The sequence below is a fragment of the Pogoniulus pusillus genome, chromosome 17, assembly GCF_015220805.1.
Source record: "Pogoniulus pusillus isolate bPogPus1 chromosome 17, bPogPus1.pri, whole genome shotgun sequence".
Classification (NCBI taxonomy): Eukaryota; Metazoa; Chordata; class Aves; order Piciformes; family Lybiidae; genus Pogoniulus; species Pogoniulus pusillus.
The window spans coordinates 4,214,326-4,233,023 of record NC_087280.1 but is presented as its reverse complement, the minus strand read 5'-3'; the positions used below and the strand labels follow the sequence as shown (position 1 = coordinate 4,233,023).

The window sequence follows — 18,698 nt, the reverse complement described above, 5'->3', positions numbered from 1 at the left end:
CATTGCAAAATCTGTGGATTTTCTATGTCTTGTACTATTTTGATATTTTAGGTGGTAGGCCGGAGATAGGGGTACAACCCTCAGCCCAGCTGCAGTGTATGTACACCAGTGCATGCACCATGGGTAACAAAGGAGAGGAGCTGGAAGCCTTGGTACAAGAGGAAAGCTATGATTTTGCCTCCATCACAGAAACGTGGTGAGATGACTTACACAACTGGAGCGCTGTAATCAATGGCTACAGACTCTTCAGGAGAGACAGGTGAGGGAGAAGGGGTGGAGGAGTGGCCCTATCTATTAGGGATGCTCTGGATGTCATCAAAGTAGAGATTAAGGATGATCAGGTTGAGTCCCTGTGGGTAAGAATTAGGGGGAAGGCCAACAAGGCTGACATCCTGGTTGGAGTCTATTATAGAGCACCCAACCAGGAAGAAGAGGTTGATTTATTCTTTAAGCAGCTGGAGGCTGCCTCAAGATCACCTGCTCTTGTTCTTGTGGGCAGCTTTAACCTCCCAGACATCTGATGGGACTTCAACACCATAGAGAAGAGGCTGTCTAGAAGGTTCCTAGTGTGTGTAGGGGCCAACTTCTTATCTCAGCCATTACATGAGCCTACCCGCAGTGCAGTCCTGCTTGACCTGCTGTTCACAAATAGAGGTTGGTGGGAGATGTGGTGGACAGAGGCTGCCTGGGGTCCAGTGACCATGAAATTACAGACTTTTCTCAGTATATGGTGAAACGGGGAGGGGCATCAACAGAACCACCTCACTGGACTTCCAAAGGGCAGACTTCAGCTTATTTAAGGAACTAACTCAGAAAGTTCCTTGTCAAACAACCCTTAAAAGCAAAGGGGTTCAGGAAGGCTGGACCTTCTTCAAGAAAGAACTCTTGAAGGCACAGGAACAGGCTGTGCCATTGTGCTGGAAGATGAGCTGATGAGGGGGACAGCCAGACTGGATGGGCAAGGAACTTCTGAAAGAATTAAGGGAAAAAAAGAGGGTGTATCACCTTTGCAAAAAAGGGGAGGTATCTTAGGAAGAGTTCAGGGATGTTGCTAGGCCTTGTAGAAAAAAAATTAGAAAGGCAAAAGCCTATTTAGCGCTTAGGCTGGCTACTGCTGTTAAGGAGAATAAAAAGTGTTTCTATAAATCTGTTAATGGCAAAAGAAGGAGCAAGGACAACCTCCACTCCTTATTAGATGCAGAGGGGAATATAGTAACAAAAGATGAGGAAAAGGCACAGGTACTTCTTTGCCTCAATCTTCAGTAGTGGGACAGGTTCTCTCTAGGACAACTGGCCTCCTGAGCTTGCAGATGGAGCCAGGGACCAGTATAGTCCCCCTGTAATCCAGGAGGAAGCGGTAAGGGACCTGCTGAGCCACTTGCATCCTCACAAGTCCATGGGATCTGATGGGATCCATCCTAGGGTGCTGAGAGAGCTAGCAGATGAGCTGACCAAGCCACTCTCCATCATTTATCAACAGTCCTGGCTCACTGGAGAGGTCCCTAGAGACTGGAAGCTGGCCAATGTGATACCCATTCACAAGAAAGGCCAAAGGGAGGAATGGGGAAATTACAGACCTGTCAGCCTGACCTCAGTGCCAGGAAAGGTGATGGAACAGCTCATCTTGAGTGTCATCACGAAGCACCTACAGGATGGCCAAGGGATCAGGCCCAGCCAGTATGGGTTTAGGAGGGGCAGGTCCTGCCTGACCAACCTGATCTCCTCTTATGATCAGGTTACCTGCCTGGTGAATGTGGGGCAGGCTGTGGATGTAGTCTGCCTGGACTTCAGCAAAGCCTTTGGCACTGTCTGCCACAAGAAGTTCCTGGCAAAGCTGGCAGCTCCTGGCTTAGATTCACTCTGATATGGATCAAGAACTGGCTGGAGGGCCGGGCCCAGAGAGTGGTGGTGAATGGTGCCTCATCCTGTTGGCAGCTGGCACCAGTGGTGTGCCCCAGGAATCAGTGCTGGGCACAGTCCTGTTCAGTGTCCTCATTGATGATCTGGATGAGGGGATTGAGTCCAGCGTCAGTAAGTTTGCAGATGACACCAAGCTAGGAGCAGGTGTTGATCTGTGGGAGGGTAGGAGAGCCCTGCAGAGGGACGTTGACAGGTTGGATGGGTGGGCAGAAATTTAACAAGGCCAAGTGCAGGGTTCTGCACTTTGGCCACAACAACCCCAAGCAGCATTACAGGCTGGGGACAAAGTGGCTGGATAGCAGCCAGGCAGAGAGGGACCTGGAGGGTGCTGGTAGATAGTAGCTGCACATGAACCAGCAGTGTGTCCAGGTGGCCAAGAGAGCCAATGGCATCCTAGCCTGTATCAGGAACAGTGTGGCCAGCAGGCCAAGGGAGGTTATTCTGCTCCTGTACTCAGCACTGCTCAGGTGACACCTTGAGTGCTATGTCCAGTTCTGGGCTCCTCAATTCAAGAGAGATGTTGAGGTACTGGAAGGTGTCCAAAGAAGGGCAGCAAGGCTGGGGAGGGGCCTGGAGCACAGCCCTGTGAGGAGAGGCTGAGGGAGCTGGGGGTTGCAGCCTGGAGAGGAGAAGGCTCAGGGCAGAGCTCATTGCTGCCTACAGCTACCTGAAGCTCTCTACATGAAGGTTGTAGCCAGGTGGAGTTGGGCTCTTCTCCCAGGCAACCAGCACCAGAAAAGGGGACACAGTCTCAAGTTGTGCCAGGGGAGACATAGGCTGGGAGGCTGAGGAGGAAGTTTGTGAGTATTTGTACCAAAGCAATGGCAAATGCAGGCAGGATATTTCCAAACACAATTTTGGGTGCAACAGAAGGAGAAGGTGGCTCTATAGGTGTGAAAACATGTGGCTTCCTGCTCCAGAGTTTTCTGACTTACAGAAGCATCTTTCTCTGGCAGATAGCCCTGACCTGCGGCTACTGTGATCTCTGTTTATGAGTTACATTGGGAGGGAGATGGATTGAACCATCTACTGTTCATACATTCTCTGTCTTTTCATTGTTTCACTTTAGTGTGAGGACAAGTCCAAGACAGGTGTATTGTTTGCATCTATCTGTAACCACAATACAGTGTTCAGAGAGCTCCATAGCTCTGAAAATCAATGCTTATTTAAAACTAGATGTTATTTGTATGTACATCGTAAGGGAAACCTACTACTGAAATGCATAAAATAATTACCTAAAATGACTGAAGTGCTGAAGTAATACTTGAAAAGATCTGCACGGCTCAACAATGTAGGAGCAGGGATTGCTTGTTCAGTTGAGTGGAGAATTGGGTCATGCAAAATGTGTTAAATTAGGGTTTTAGTTCCTGATTCTGAAGTTGTTTAGCACGAGGTCAATTTTCTACTTCTGAAGGGTGCTGCTGAGTTGTACTGACCTACATTAATAAAAATTGGCTCCCCAAATTATTTGTCACAGAGATCAGAAATAGAAAAAACAATGAAGCACATCATAAACAAAAAATCCTGGAGATTCTTAAGTATGTTCTCATGAATTAAGGACTGAAAACAGTGTGTCATGTTAGCCCATTGGTGGGATTTAAAGCCATGGGATGTTGCTAGCCAGATATGTTGTTCAATTTAGAATGCTTTTTTCTTGTCTCCTTTGTGCTGTGTCCTTCTTTAGTTCCAGGTTTGTCTCATCAGAAATTCATAACAATAACAGTGTGTAAATAATTCACTGGTGTGGGGAGCTGTTTTACATAGCCAAATTTCTGCTCTAGATTGCATGCTTTAGGGGAAGAGAACAACGTCTGCTTTTTTAACATGATAAATATAGTACTGTGGGATTCTGAAAGGTGGCTGCTAGGGGCTCAGGGAGGTCAAATGAGTAACATGGGATGATTTCTGCAGTGGTAAAAGAAAAGTTGTTTTACATGAGAGACTGGAAGTACAAGGTTCTCCAGGAAAGTGAGGGTATCAGTATGTTTGCTGATCTGGTTGACAGGTGGTTTGTGGCATGTGGGGTGGAAACTTTTGATTAAAGAGTTGAGAAGCTCTGGTTTTAATAGACAGAAAACCTTGATTCTCCTGCTGGTAACTGGAAAAGATTCCAGCTGGTCCCAAGCTCCACTCTTTATAAGCTTTAGGAAAAGGAAGTGAAAGAGAATTTTGAGGCACATGAGCAGGGTACTCTTCCAGACTTATCAGTATGCCTGTATTATACTGGAATATTGTAAGCAGAAATAATGAAGCCATTTGTTAGAAGCCAGTTCTTGTGTGTCTGCACAGGCCTGGCAACAGGGTTTTGATGCCTTTTACCCTGCCCCCATAGCTGTCTCTGTGCTTATGCTGGTTGAGAAATTGGTCCTGTTGATATTAATACATGTATGTGTTACTGAATTGAAGCAAATTATTCCAGTACATGAGCATTCGAAGATCCTCTTTTCCCTTTTCCTCTTGATGAAATGGTTCATCCCCAGCTATGAAATGCTACTGTTTAGAGAGTTGTGCCTTTGGTCACTTGTGCTCTGAGAGGTCAATGGCCTTCATTCTTATCCTTACAGGCATTGAATCCCACCTGTCCTTTTTTTATGGATTTGGATTCTAAATACTTGTGTGTATAAAGAGTTTTGCCTATCCAAGTCCTTGTTTGTTAGACATCCACCTGGCTTCCTTGAATCGAGTAGAAGAGTGATACAGAAATGAAGCAACTGAATACCTGGCTGTCTGGGAATCAGGAAGAGATCTGGTTTTCATCCTGGAGTAATATTACCTTGGGATTTCTCTATCTCATGTCAGCAGGTTTAGTTTTATTAAACTTGTTCCAGTGTTAGTCAAGAGAGAATTCCCTCATCTCATTTATTTGAAATAACAGTTCTTAAATGCAGGGCATCTGCAGAGGAATCCCAAGGTGAAATTTTAGTCCTATAAACATACTGTTTCAACCCCCTCAGCCTTCAAAAAGGCTGTTAACAACTGTGTTAGTACTGTGATTCTTCTCGAAGGAAGTATCTTTTCCTCTATGACCCTTCAAACTCCTGTCCCAGTTGTTTTCATTTTTATTAGTGAGTAAACAGTTTGGACTGGTGGAGGAGTTGCAGGAAGTTTATCAGAAGTGCAAGCCAGCAGGAGAGTGAAAAGCTCTGGAAATGTAACCTAATGCCTTTCCCAGAAAGGATGGTAGCATGAATGTTGTATACACTCTGAAACAGCAGCATACCTGCTGTGTTCTTCGTGTGCAGGTATGGATTTTGGAGGGTGTTGACATTGTCCTCAAAGGCTTTCAGTTCCCTTAAAACCACTTTCAAAGAAGCAGGACAGATGCTCTGTTAGAATAAGTGGAGCTCTACATTGGCATGTGACTTTCAAGCATATGCTATGAGCTTGATATGCAAGAAGGAAGGGCCGGGGAAAGTATAGTCTGGATGTTAGGAGGAAGTTCTTCACAGAGGGAGTGATTTGCCATTGGAATGGGCTGCCCAGGGAGGTGGTGGAGGCATCGTCCCTGGAAGTCTTCAAGAAAAGACTGGATGAGGCACTTGGTGCCATAATCTAGTTGACTGGATAGGGCTGGGTGATAGGTTGGTCTGGATGATCTTCGAGGTCTCTTCCAACCTGGTAGATTCTGTGATTCTATGATCATTTAGTTCAGGTTACTAATAATAATGAGTGGCCCTGTTATATGTGAACAGAGTCCAGTTCTGTTTACACCTCATTTTTTCCTGAAAAGAATAAAAATTACCTTCTACCCTCACACCATTAAAAATCTCTGAAGGGACTTTGCAGGATGAGGACAGCAGGAATGAGAGGATACAGGAACAGGATTTGCTTTTATTCTTGAGGTACGGCCAGTGCAGAAATGGTTACATTTTTATCTTCAGTACGTTTGGTTTCAGACCTTTAAATTCCATGCGTTCCTGAAGTGTGTTTTGAGCAGAACGATTAGCAAATGTGAAAATGGAATTCCAGCTGCGCCATCAATCCAGGACTTCACAGTTAGGTGGTGAATGTGCGTTTCCAGATGTCTGCAATGTCTATCCACACAAGGAAATGAAACAGTTTTCTGCTGGGGGAAGCAGTGCCCTCTAATGATAGATGTTGGTATCTCGAAACGGAAGGGGAAAGGCCTCTTGTTGGGAGCCTAAGCCAGGGGCTTCTGCCTGTGGAAACTTAAATTCCCTGTTACTGTTCTAGGCAGATGGTAGTTTCTTAGGGGATTGTGGATTTTTGTTGTTGTTATTTTGGGTACTTTGATGCAGAATTTTTTCCTACTGTCTTTTGAGGGTTGGAGGGGTTAGGAGTGGTACAGCAAACATTCTTGTGTTACAAGGAAAAGCTGGTATGACAAATAAACCTGAACTCCATTTGCCTGTCTTTGAAGTTGTTCTGACAAAAAGGAATGGTTGTGATAAAGGTTTCTAGTTGGCTAAAGCTGATTCTGTGTGTTGGCTGATACATAAAATCAGCACAGCTGACTTCTCTAGCTTCCTAACTAGCAGGAGCTGTGAATACATAAATCCATGTAATGGAAGCTTTGCAACTGTTGGTATTTACATAGCACTATGTCTTTGCAGAGCTGGCTGTAATTTGGGAGCCTGCAGTGGCTTCACACTTGAACAGCACTGCCAGCTCTCAGGAGATAGAGCATATACAGCCTGGTGGTAGCTGCTTCACTGTGATCTTACTCCAGCAAAGAGCATCCCTGCCCAACTGTGAGCTTCACTAACTCATCAAACTACCCAGCTTTTTCCTCGTTGAAGGTTTTCTGTGGTTTGTGAATTGGCTGAGCTCATGCAGATGTCTGGCGAGCGAGTGCTAGTGTTTGTGCAAAGTAAGCAGAGGATCAGAGAAGAGAGAAGCAGGAACTCCTCTCTGGAGCTATCTTGCTTACATTTTATAGAGTCATAGAACTGTGTTGCTTGGAAAAGACCTCTAGGATTGAGTCCAAACTTGGGCTTGATATTTCATGAAACTACACAGAAATGATGTGGGAGTACAGACTGTAGACAGCCATCCCCTCTTCAGCATCTGAAGCTCTTGGTCAGCGTATCAGTCTAACTCCTGACTCCATCCTTTTGCTCTTATCTGTATGTTTTGCTGTCCTACCTGCCTTTCTCTCTCTTGCCCTCTTCCTTTGTGCTGAGCTGTTTCAGTTTAAAACCAGCTAAAATCAGCTAAGTGCCACTGCCAACAAAGCTTTTTCCTATAGAGGAAGTTTCTTCTCAACGATTGTCACTGGAGGAACAGTGAATTGGGAAAAGGCTCACAACTACTGCAATCAAAGTGTTTAGAAATGGCAGAAGTATGGAAAAAAGTGTTTTAAATTACCCTGTCTTCTGTGTGATGAGGGTAACAAATCAACCCAGCAACAGTGCCATTTTCTCTGGTACCACTTTCCAAGCCAAGCGCTGACAAAACAAAGGGAAGGCATAAAATCAAGACTGCTTCATCTGGGGCGGAGGAGGCAGGGGGGGTGAGGAGCAAGATCATGTTACTGATAAAAAGAGCATACACAAAATAACAAATTCCTGTCTGCCTCCCTTGGGGTATGCATTCAACTGGAGAAAGAATGTTTATGGAGGAATATGTTGTGCTGTTTAAGCACACTTGAAAGAACATATCCTTTCTTACCTTGTAGAAATTCTTCCTAATGGCATTCGCTTCCAAGCATCTTAGTGGTTTTGTTTTATTTTTTCTCTCTTTTTACTCATTTATTTTTTTCCCTTTTTTTTTTTCCTCCAGACCATAAGTCAATAGAACTGATGTATATTACCCATGGGCCAGTTTGTACAGGGGTTGCTTAATCTGGGCACGTCCTTACCTGGAATTGAAAGTCTGTTGTATTTAATGGAGTGTTAACTCAGTTTATTCTCTGGGATTTGTGTAGTAATTTTATTGCCTGCAAAAGGAGCAATTTGAAGCCAGATGAAGTGTAGGTATACTCTGTTAGCATACCTGCTGAGCTTGGCAATGATGCCTGGACACGCTTGTCTGTTTCTGGTGTTTATATTTGCACATTATTCTCTTGCATCTCTCTTTGAAATTTTGAGTGTTATCTTCTTTCTTTCTTTCTTTCAGGAAATGGATCTGTATGTACTGCATCTGATCTGTTTCCAAATCTAGTAGCTGATTTTGGACTAATGCAGCTTTCTGATTTCTGCAGGCTTTCGTGGGCATAACCGCAGGCAGGATTTAGTCTCTACATCTTCCTCATATATCCCAAGTCCGACTTAATTCTTCTCCCCTCTCACCTTCCATTGAGGCCTCCCCTGTGACTCTTTGCTGCTGATGTTTGCTTTTTGACTTGCATGAAGTCATTCATTTAGTGCTTCCTCCAGCTCTCTAAATCATTTTGTTGTATAACCATCCTTTTTGTCATATAAATGACTGCAGAGGAGTTCAAAGAAGAAACTGTTGCACAGTTTTGCTTTGGTACCAATCAGCAATACTGTGTTACATATTATTTAATGGACACTTGCTGTCTAGGCAGTCAATTTTTGCTTAAACTATTACCATCTACTCAGCTTACCATGCTCTTGTTTTGTTTATCCTATCTTGCTTTGTCCTGATCCACTGTCTTAAAACAAAATGTATCAAACATTCTTGGTGGTGCAGACAAGCATCAGAATATTGGTGGGTTCTGAAGATGGTGTTGGCTAATAAAGCTATTTGGTAATTGAGTTCAATGATGTTATAGGGGAACCTGCAGTGAATTGCAGATAATGTTGAAGAACTGAGTTCTTCTCATGCTGGGGCACTAGCAGAACAAATACAAAGAGGAAATCAAAGAGAAGGAACAAAACTAAAAGATTACTGACAGTGCAGTGTGACAGGCTTTACAAGGACTTTTCAGATGCAGCAATTCTGTGAGGTAGGATGGTGTAGATCAGCATCCCTGCCTTAGGACACACAGCTGAATTGTTAGACCTCTTACTGGTGGCCTTGCAACTTCCTTATGATATGAGCATGGACAGCAGTTTTATGAGCACTAAAACCCACTTGGATGTAGCTGAATTAGTAGGCAGTATGTGTTTAATGTGAGTGAGACACACAATGGCACATCTGTTGAATGAGCCTGGATACATTATGTGGTGTTTATGCAGGCTGTAGAGGAGCAACAGCACTAACTTCATCAGAAACTCTTCTGGAGCACACTTATGCCCTGAACTAATATGAAATATCAGGTTTGTCTCAGTTTGTTGTCACGTGGGTTTGACATTTTTATCTAGTAGTAGATATTTCACAACTGGATCAGCTGTTTTATAGAGACAAAGCTTCAGAGCATGGTGGAAGGTCCAAATTTTACATAGAATATGTGTCCATGACGTGTCCTGAATACCCACCTTAGCGTGCCCCCTTCCACCTCTTCTTCCTGGGTGGAAGAAGCGTGGGAGAGCAGACAAAAGCCCTGGTGCCTCTCAGTCTATCACCCACACCATATTTGACCTTGGTTTTGGTAAGCACAGGTCATGGATGCTAGGCATGTGCACCTCCCTTTTTTTGAGAAATACCTTAAGATTGGTTCTAGAGGTGTTTTTATGTGTTGCTTTTGGTCGAAGATGCTTGTCAGAATGCTTGAAACCCAGCAAACTTGTTTGTTTGCTGCTGCTTTTGTTTTGTTTGCTGCCCGTTTGACTTCACTTTGTGTGAACACACAAAGCCTGTGCTTTTGTGTTCCACGACGTTTTGCACCACATGTAGCTGGGGACTTGCCTCCCTTACAACTGACAGCCCTGACCCTGCCTGTCTGCCTGCACCGAGCCGAGGGGCTGAAATGACTTGCCCCACGCTGGGATACAGCTGTCCACTTGAGCTCAGCCAAACCCAAGTCCATTTGTCTTAGGCCAAGTCTAGACAGCAGCATATCAATGGCCTAGCACTCAGTTGCAACACCAGGACTGGCCAGCCTGCCACTACAGCCCGAGGGCCAACTCCTTCCTATACACAGCACCTGATTGAATTGCTCCAGCCTGTAAATGTGGATCCTGCTTTGCCCAGGTGGCTGACTGCTCCGGTGACCTCCTGAGAGCCTCAGAAGATTTGTCTCATGTCTGTGGGCCTTCTCAGACAACATACTCAATCTGAGCTACACAAGCAGCAAAGCCCTGCCACACCATCACCATGTGGAAGATCACCACGTGGCTGGGACTATTGTTTTCCCCGTTTATGCTGTTGGATTGCAAATATTGAGACTCTAACCATTAAGAAACTCTCTTTCTGAGGTTTATGGAAGTTTATGCTTAAGCTTTAAGTGGCAGTTTGTGCTGCAAGAACTCTCCAGTTATAAATATTTTCTAAAACCATTCCTAAATCGTTTAAATTTAATCTGGCTGTATAGATATGTTCTGCAAAAGTAGTTCTACCAAATGCATAATAGAATCTGTCTGTGTTAATTGTAAATAAGTTTGGGGAAATTTTCCATGTGTATTTAATAAACTATTTAATATTTTTTATGTCAGCCTCATTACAATTCAGTCTTAACCCAGATTCAAACCCCTCCTTACACAGAGGAAAGTTTTGCCTCCTTGAAAGTAACTTACTGAATTTGCTGGAAAGAGGACTTCATCTGCAGTCTTCAGCAATTATCTATGTGGTTATGGATTAGCAGTCTGGGAAGTCTGAAGCTGAAACTGGCTCTGCAGCCTCTCCTAGAGTGTTCCAGCATCTCCAGTTGTGCAATACAGCTTCACAGAGGGATCTGCGTGGGACTGCTTCTAAGAAAAATTGAAGAGGAGTTCCTGCAACACGTGGCAAGACTCACAGAGCACACATTTCTTCAGCTAAAATAGCAGAGCTCCTTCACTTGTAATGGGGTCACTGTTTCAATGCTGAGTTTCTCATATTATTGATACTTACCAGCTGGACTCCAATTCGATGATAAAATATCAGCACTTGAAAATCCCATCAATGAAGGAGTTTCAAACCATGAAAATGTCAGTCCTGTCACTTAAAGAAACACTTTTGTTACCTTCTGTCACTTTCCCTTAATGATAGGAAATTTCAACTCTGTTTTGAATTTCTCTAGTAAGAAATTCACTGAGTGTAGTATTTCGCTATCCAGGGCCAATGCTTTTTCACATCACTGGAGATGTGTTGAGAAGAAAATGCCTTCAGAGTGAGACAGGAGAACTGAGCCTCAATCCAGATACGATTAAGTTCAGTTTCCAGACTCTGAGATCTTCTGCATGACACCAACAGTTTCTGTCTCATGTGTGGTCAACAGATGAATGAAAGATCCTTGGGTACTTCGGTGGTGAGAAAAGAACTGATGTAGACAGGGCTCTTGGGCAGGTTTTTCTCAACTTCAGTTCTTCACTGTGCAAATGAAGAGAGTGTAAACATCATACATAGAGACTAAGAATCATAGAATCAAGCATCTTGGACAAGACCTCCAAGCTCATCCAGCCCAACCTATCACCCAGCCCTATCCAATCAACCAGACCATGGCACTAAGCACCTCATCCAGCACTGTTCTTGGGCACCTCCATGGACTGCGACTCCACCTCCTCCCTGGGCAGCCCATTCCAATGGCAAATCACTCTCTCTGTGAAGAACTTCCTCCTAACGTCCCAGCCTGTACCTCCCCCTGCCTGAAAAGGGCTCTGTCTTAGCCTGCATGTCAGCAGTGCCCAGGAAATATCACTGTGATCTCAACAGGCGTCTATAAGCATTGTCCTGGTCAATCATCTGCCTCCATTGATAGCTATGGATACAGTTATGAGGATTAGGCATTTTAAATGGTGGTTTCTTGTTGGCTTTATTATTGTTATTTATGGTAGACATGGAATATTTTTTTTTCTGTTTGAGTTGTGCTGCTCAAAGTGGTACAAATACTGCAGCTATATCTTATTTTCTTCATTCTCTTTCAAGCTCTGGCTTTTAAAAATGCAAGCAAAAATGGTGTCCACACAAGGAAGTGACAAAGGTCTTCTGTAGTCTTCTGAGAACTGCCCTTATTTGTTTGCATGGCATAGTAGTCAGAAAATGCATCAGGAAGGTGTAATGAGTAAAAGAATGAGAGACATGGCTAAGTGTAGGAGCCAGAAATAACCTTTTGACAGAAACTGGCCAGAAATTACCAGTGTAATGAAAATTTAACTCTTTAAACATGAACTTATATTCTCCCTGGATATATATTTGTGCCAGAATGCTTCCTTTTGGTGTGGATGTGTTAATGAAGTGAAAGGATTCAGTATTGAAATCACTACCTGTGCAGTCTTACATGATTTCACTGTGTCAGTTTAGAAACAGATTTTTAGCATATTAATGAGCCCTGTCTGGGTTCATTGTCTGCAAAGACTGCATAGTAAATAACACCATTGCAAGCAATTTGCTTCTCAGGATCCTAAATTCACCACTCGTCACCATCTGTATCTTCTCTTCTCTGGATGGACTACTTGGTCTCTTCTGAATGGTAGCCTTGCTCCTCATCTTCTGCTGCTTTTTGAAGATTTGGAAAACATGTTATCCTGCTACAAGGGGCCTAACTGGGCGGGGGTTGAATACTGAGTGCCAGTTCAGCTGAGAGGAGAGTGGCAGTGCCAGGAAACTTGCACTGTGATTAGAAGCTGGTGAGTGTGTTGAGAGAATGGAGCTGTGTACAGGAGAAAAAAAAGTCAGTCAGTTTTTTTCCACCTGTTCTATGCAAGGGGGGAGTCACAGGTGAGGCATCTTGTTTTATCAACCCAGTATGAACCTGGGAGGACAGAACACTATAAGATCAGATTTAAGTTTCCTGGTAGGTCTAGAGCTGGCTCAGTTGTTGCCCATGAGGTAAATGTGCCTGTCGGCTCCATGTCTCCCGAGAGGCATTGTCTGCTGGGCTTCTGTGATGAGCAGGTTCAGAGCTAGTGTCATTCTGGATGGTTCACTAGTTTAAATGTCTGGTTTTGGGAGGTATGTTCTCAAGCAAAGGTTTCTAAATATAAAATAGTCTTGTGAAGTTTTCATCTTATGAATATTCACTTGTTGAATTTACATTTTGTTTTTCATCTCTGAGCTTCCAGAAGTGAGCCTTACACGGAGGACAGCCCTTCCATCTGTTGGAGTAAACTGATGCAAAGGTTTTGCAAAAACAGTACCTTGTTGTTTCATCTGTCCACACTATTCCCTCACTTTCTTTTATTATACACCTTGAAGACACAACCATTGTCATGTGCCAGCTGTAATAACCTAAGGAGTGAGCACGATTTTGATCTTTTGTGTACCCTTGATTGTGTTGACCAAAGTGGTCAACCGATAACACAATGTTCCTTGAGGGACTGAGGTTATTTCGGCAGCTGTACATGGTGCAGCAAGCCTCTGATGAACTCAGAGGGCAAACATCTGTCACATTCTTGTTGGGTATTTGTCACATGCTTGTTGGGTATTTGGAGTGGATGCTTTGGAGCTACAGGGAGGAATATTTGTTAGGATAGAGGGTTATCACTAGAGCTTGCGGTGAAGCCTGCCTTCTCTGGTTAGACATGCTCACCATGGTTCATGACTTGCTCTGAGAGCATTAGCTATTGCTTTCATATACACTGCAATCACTTGAAAAAGAATGAAATGCATAAATAAGGGGATGTGTTCTTTACAGCCCTCCTCACAATATTCTTGGATCCTTGATTGCTTCTAGGCAGAGGGTTTTGTTACACTGTTCTCATTTACTTTCCTTTTTCAGCAATGTATCAAGTTAATTCCTAATCCGGCTTCATATGGTGGCTAATGGAACAGAATTGATGCAATTGCTCCCAAAAAAAGGGCTTTTAGCCAGTAGAGTCTAATTAAAGCAACCTTTACTTTTTTATTTTTTAAAGAAGAAAAAAGAAACCCCTTCCAAGAACTGACTTTCTTTGTATCAGATGAATATATATGCAATAATTTGCTAGCCTGATGGAGACAGAAGTTGAAATATGCTTGAAGCAGTTATATTCAACTGTGTGTAAGTGCTGGCACTACCTGGAGCTTATTTCTCCCACAAGGTGATATTTCTACCATGTAATCTTGCTGCTTCCTGCTGTAGGCAGTATTACAGAGAATGCATCAGAAAATTTGTCAAAATGGCTTTCTGTCAGAAGATTCCATTTTAGTTATGCCCATGGGAAAAAATGCATAGATTTAGTGGAAAATTCAGAGTCCTCAGGTTTGACCTGCTTGGGTTTTCCAGGAGAAAGTCCATATTCCAAATTGCAGAAGCACAGGCACTTAAAAATCCTACCCTCAGGTTCTCCAGGGAAATGGTTTCTTTGATCTTGCCTGCTTCTTTCATGTGCTTAGTTGCTCAAGCAGAGATGGAGGAGAGGAGCTTTTCCAAATAGAGCTCTGCTTCCACAAAAAAGAAAAGAAACAAGAAGCCACCATTAATCCTTATTATTGAAACTAACAAATTATGTTGGTTAATTGAATGTGTGTTAGGTTCTCAGTGACCATGAAGACAGTGGCAAGAGATCTAAGCTGCAGTTAAGAAGCTGTCCCGCCATGATGTGACATGGGCTGCTCTCTGTACCCACTGGCTCTAATCTGGTGGTAGTGGAATTATCTCAAGGCTTCACTTCCTCCCCCTCCAAATTCTCCTGCAATGTAAGACTGAGAAATCAGTACTTGGAAGAACAGAGTCGTCACAGATGCACCTTCCACTCAGAGTTGCCAGCAGCATTTTTCTTTTCTTTTTAAACTTCCTTCTGTCCTGGTGACCCTACTTAACAAGCCTTACCAGGGTAGCTCATTGCCTGATCCATGGCCATCCCCAGGAGGAGAGGCTAATGGAATGCATGAGTTGCAGCTAGTACTTACTAGCCTCAAGATATGGTAGATAAGTGTGCAGGAGCAACTATCTCTGCTTTTCTTCCCTCTGTAACTGTCCCTGTACTTCAGAACAGCTCTTCATAATTCCTTTCTCTTACTGAGTTAAAGACCAAACAGCTCCTTACTCCTCACTTGGAGCATTTACTCTCTCTAATGGAGAGCCATTCGGTATCACTCCCTAGGGAGCCCGGTGTGTTATATGTGTGTGTGAGAATCCTTCCTGTCCAACCTTCTGTGGTTTTCAAAAAAAAATAAACCCCTTTTATCTGCCTCTCCCTTTCCTCCTGGTCCCTTGCACCTAAGCTGGCTGTATCGGTGGAGCTCCAAAGCCTGTAAGTGATGCTGTTTGCCTCTGAGTCAGAGAGGCTTTTAAATCTGAGTGTAAAATGAGCCTCCTACAGCAGTAAACAGAGCGATCATATACCTCCTTTGAAGTTACCATTTAAATAACCTCCAGGGCTTTACTAATGCGGGAAGCCAGCAGGAGGAAATAATTCCCTCCTCCTTCCCCCTCCTGCTCCCATCTCCAAAACAGGGAAAATGAAAATGAATTGGCTGGCAGAGGAGGGACACTGGTTCTGGTACGACAGAAGAGATGAACAGCTCTCACTTGCGGCTTAGTTAATGAGTCAGCACATATTCATTCATGGACACAATTTATTAACCCATAAACATTGCAGATGATGGTGTTATCTCTATGATAAAGTAATTTTAATTTTCTGGTGTAATTTATAAGGTAAGGATGCTGCTGCATCAGGGGGAAGCCTGTGGCTGCTCATGTGTCCAGGTCCCACCTTGATGTTAGGGAGAGAAGTGAGACACAAGGAAACAAAAAGGAGGAGTTTTGGCAGGATTATTGGAGCTGAACTGATTGCTGACCATTTTTTGCTGGTTCCCTACCCCTTTAGGTTGTTCCCAGTGCTGCTAATTCACAAAAAGGTGATGTGTGTTTTCAAGCCTCTAGCTCTATGTCTGAATTGATGGTTGGACTTTTTCCCTGAAGGCAGACAGACAACGGAGTATGAGTCCAAGTGAGTGTGTGTGATATCTGACAGCACTGGAGGGATGTTCAGTGATGTGCTGGGAAGGAGGTCATGCTGAACTGAATGGGATACTGTCATTATGTGCTCTTGAAATTATAGTAGGTTCTTCTCTGTGGGTTGGTGGCATACAGCTACCAAATTCTACCTTTCTAATTAATGTGTCCTGCAATATGTAATGGGACAGCTTTCTAGTGAGACAGTTAGGGAACTGGGAAACCTGGAGAAGTAATGCTCTTATCTGCCTGGATATTTGTTGTTTACCAGTTAGGTTAACTAGTCAAAACCTAAATGAGTTCACTGCTTTTGTTAAGTGATTTATTAGTAAGATGTATTCAAAGAACTAAGTAGCACATCAACTGGAGAATGCCCTAAAGACATCTTAGCCTGCGTCTGAATCTTACCAAGCTGCTAGAGGTTAGTTTCTCCTGGATTCCTGCATTTTCAGGCTGCTTGAAACTGAGTATTTGGGGCTTATCTTCCATAAGGAAAAACTCATGTGGACGTGCTGCTTGTCAGTTCTTGGCCAGACTGAAAATGTGGGGAGTTTCCAAGGCAATTAGACCTGCACTAATCATAATTTGCTCCTTAATCTAGGAGTATCTTCCTCTGTATCTGTGTTTATGTGAAGCTGCTGAACAATTTGATTAGGTGCTTTGGATAAGCTGTGTAATTGTGCCATGATATTCCTGATGCATGCATTACTTCCAGTGTTTAGCACTGCCCGCAGCTGTAGCACCGCAACACTTAGAGGCTTCTGTTAGAGCTGGGGCTCCCTTGTGCTAGAGATTGTACAGACATGTGCTGAGGCTGTTCAACAGAATTTTGGGGAATTAGAGTTTTAAGTGTGCTTGGAACTGGCCACTTCTGCTTTCTCAGTGAGTCCTCCCGAGGGTGGAATATTAGAGCCAGACCATCCTCTTTTCGTATCCACAGCACGGGTTTGTTTTGTCAAACGCATTTTGGTGCAAGCTGAATTCTTTCCCAGCTCCTTTGCCACTTTGCCAGATTCCCTTGACCTTGTGCCAGTTGATGATGGATTGTACAAATCCCCATTGAAAACACTGCAGAAAGCAAAGGAGTGGCAGCCTGACTGGGTAGTACATTAAGTCAAAATATTTTAAGCTTAAGACTGATGGGTATGATTCTTCTATTTCAATCTGCTCCTTCAGATTAAAAAGCTGCTAAAAGCTTCGACTCATCTTGATGCATCTCCGGCGTCATGGCCAAGGAATGGCATGTCCAGGACTGGAGGCTGTGGGTAGGAGGATGATATTTTGTGATAAATGTATCTGAAGGTGTTTTATGCTCAGAAAGTTTTTTTTGAAAGCCTTCTACAGCAGACGATCAATCTGTTAGGAAGACTGCTGAAATAGCATCTAGCTCTCCTTTGACTTTGAGGAACAAGTCAAGTCTAAAAAGGACCATAGACCTCTAACATATGCAGAGTCACTTTTCTGCTTATGCCTGCCTCTTCCTTTCCACTCTGCTCTGCTGTCACTGTGTTCGATTGGCTTTAACTGCAGAATATCATTCTCCGATACATTGTGTATCCCATCTCTTATTAATTCCCCAGCACTTTTTACAGTTCCATGCCTGTGTGATTAAATCTGCAAAGCCTTTCCATGAAAAACTATAAAATAACAGATTATTGTTATTTTTCACTTGCCCTGCATTAAGTTTGCCGTGTCAAAGGTTCAATGAACCAGATTCTGTGGTGATGGGAATCGGTGGTGGTAAAGCTGATTGATTTGAATTTAATAGTATGAGAATATGAGGATTTCCTGAGCAGACTGGAAGGCTGGAAACATGCTCAGAGACATAGCTGGTAGAGCTGGTCTGTGAAACCTTTGAAATGATGAAAAGGCATAAAGATCAGGCTTCTTCCTGTCGGGCCACTGTGATCTGTCACAGCACCAGTGCTGGAAGGAGGAGAGGCACTGAGGCTACAGAAAGCAGCTCATATTTCTGGAAAGGGCTGGTGGGATTCAGAACTTGTTTGAGCTCACACGAAATTTTGGGACTGAGGCCAAGCACTATTTCCGGAATTTGAGGTTGACCCATGGCTAGGATTAAGGGCTTGAATTTGATTTGGTCTAAATCTGAGGCTGAATTTAGTTGACAGCTACTGTTTGGGATTCTAAGAAATCAAAGGGAGCTTCATTGATTGTCATGAAATTTAGTTTTCAAGTATTGGTAAGAAATCAAATATATCTGAACTGTGTTCCAACAGCAAAATGAGACCCCAAACTCGTGACACTTAGTCTGACCTCAACACCCTCATTCCTCATTTTGTCTGCATTTGGGAGCCTGAGTGGGAGGGACAGAGAAGAGAAAAATGTCAAGCAAATAGAAATTCAATTGGTTTAATATACAAACTATTTTGCTGCAGTCTAACTGGAGCCCTTATTAAGAATCTGATGGCACTTCTAAACAGTGAGAGCAGCTCCCTTGGTGGATGCAATCTCCAGTCACACGCCAACATTGCTTTTGACATATTTATGACTCCAATAAAATCTCCCATCTGGTATATTTTAAAACAAAATTGAGAATTTATCACTTTCCTTTAGTTGCTTTGTCGTTCTTCCTAAGAGAAGATAGCCAGGCTGAGATTATTGCATCGGCAGACTGTCAGCTGAGGTTAGGCTGAGGTGTGATTTAAATTTCAGTACTTTCCACATTACAGCTGTCTGGGGTGGGGAAATTACAAGGAGAAAAGCAGAGAGTCTGTTATTTTTGTTCATTAGTCTCTCTTGATTTGTTTTGTTTTCCTTTTGGTTAGCCCTGCTCACCATAAACAGCACATGGACAAGAAAAAGATACTCCTCGTTTTTCTGGACTTCTACAATGTTTGCTTGATCAGAGGCTCTTGGGAGGAGATGAGACAGAACTTGAATGTTGTGTGTCCCCTCACTCTACCATTAGACTGGATTTTGATAGCAGGAAGGGATC

General features: G+C 43.4%; 1 protein-coding gene across 4 annotated transcripts in view; it reads left to right on the top strand.

The window, feature by feature from the left end:
* HMG20A (high mobility group 20A) overlaps positions 1 to 18,698 on the top strand; it is a 194,620-nt gene that overhangs the window by 41,154 nt on the left and 134,768 nt on the right. For all 4 annotated transcript variants that reach the window (XR_010305318.1, XR_010305320.1, XR_010305319.1 and 1 more), the window contains exon 12: positions 52 to 259. The gene's annotated coding sequence lies outside the window, so the exon portion shown is untranslated. The remainder of the gene's footprint in view (positions 1 to 51; positions 260 to 18,698) is intronic.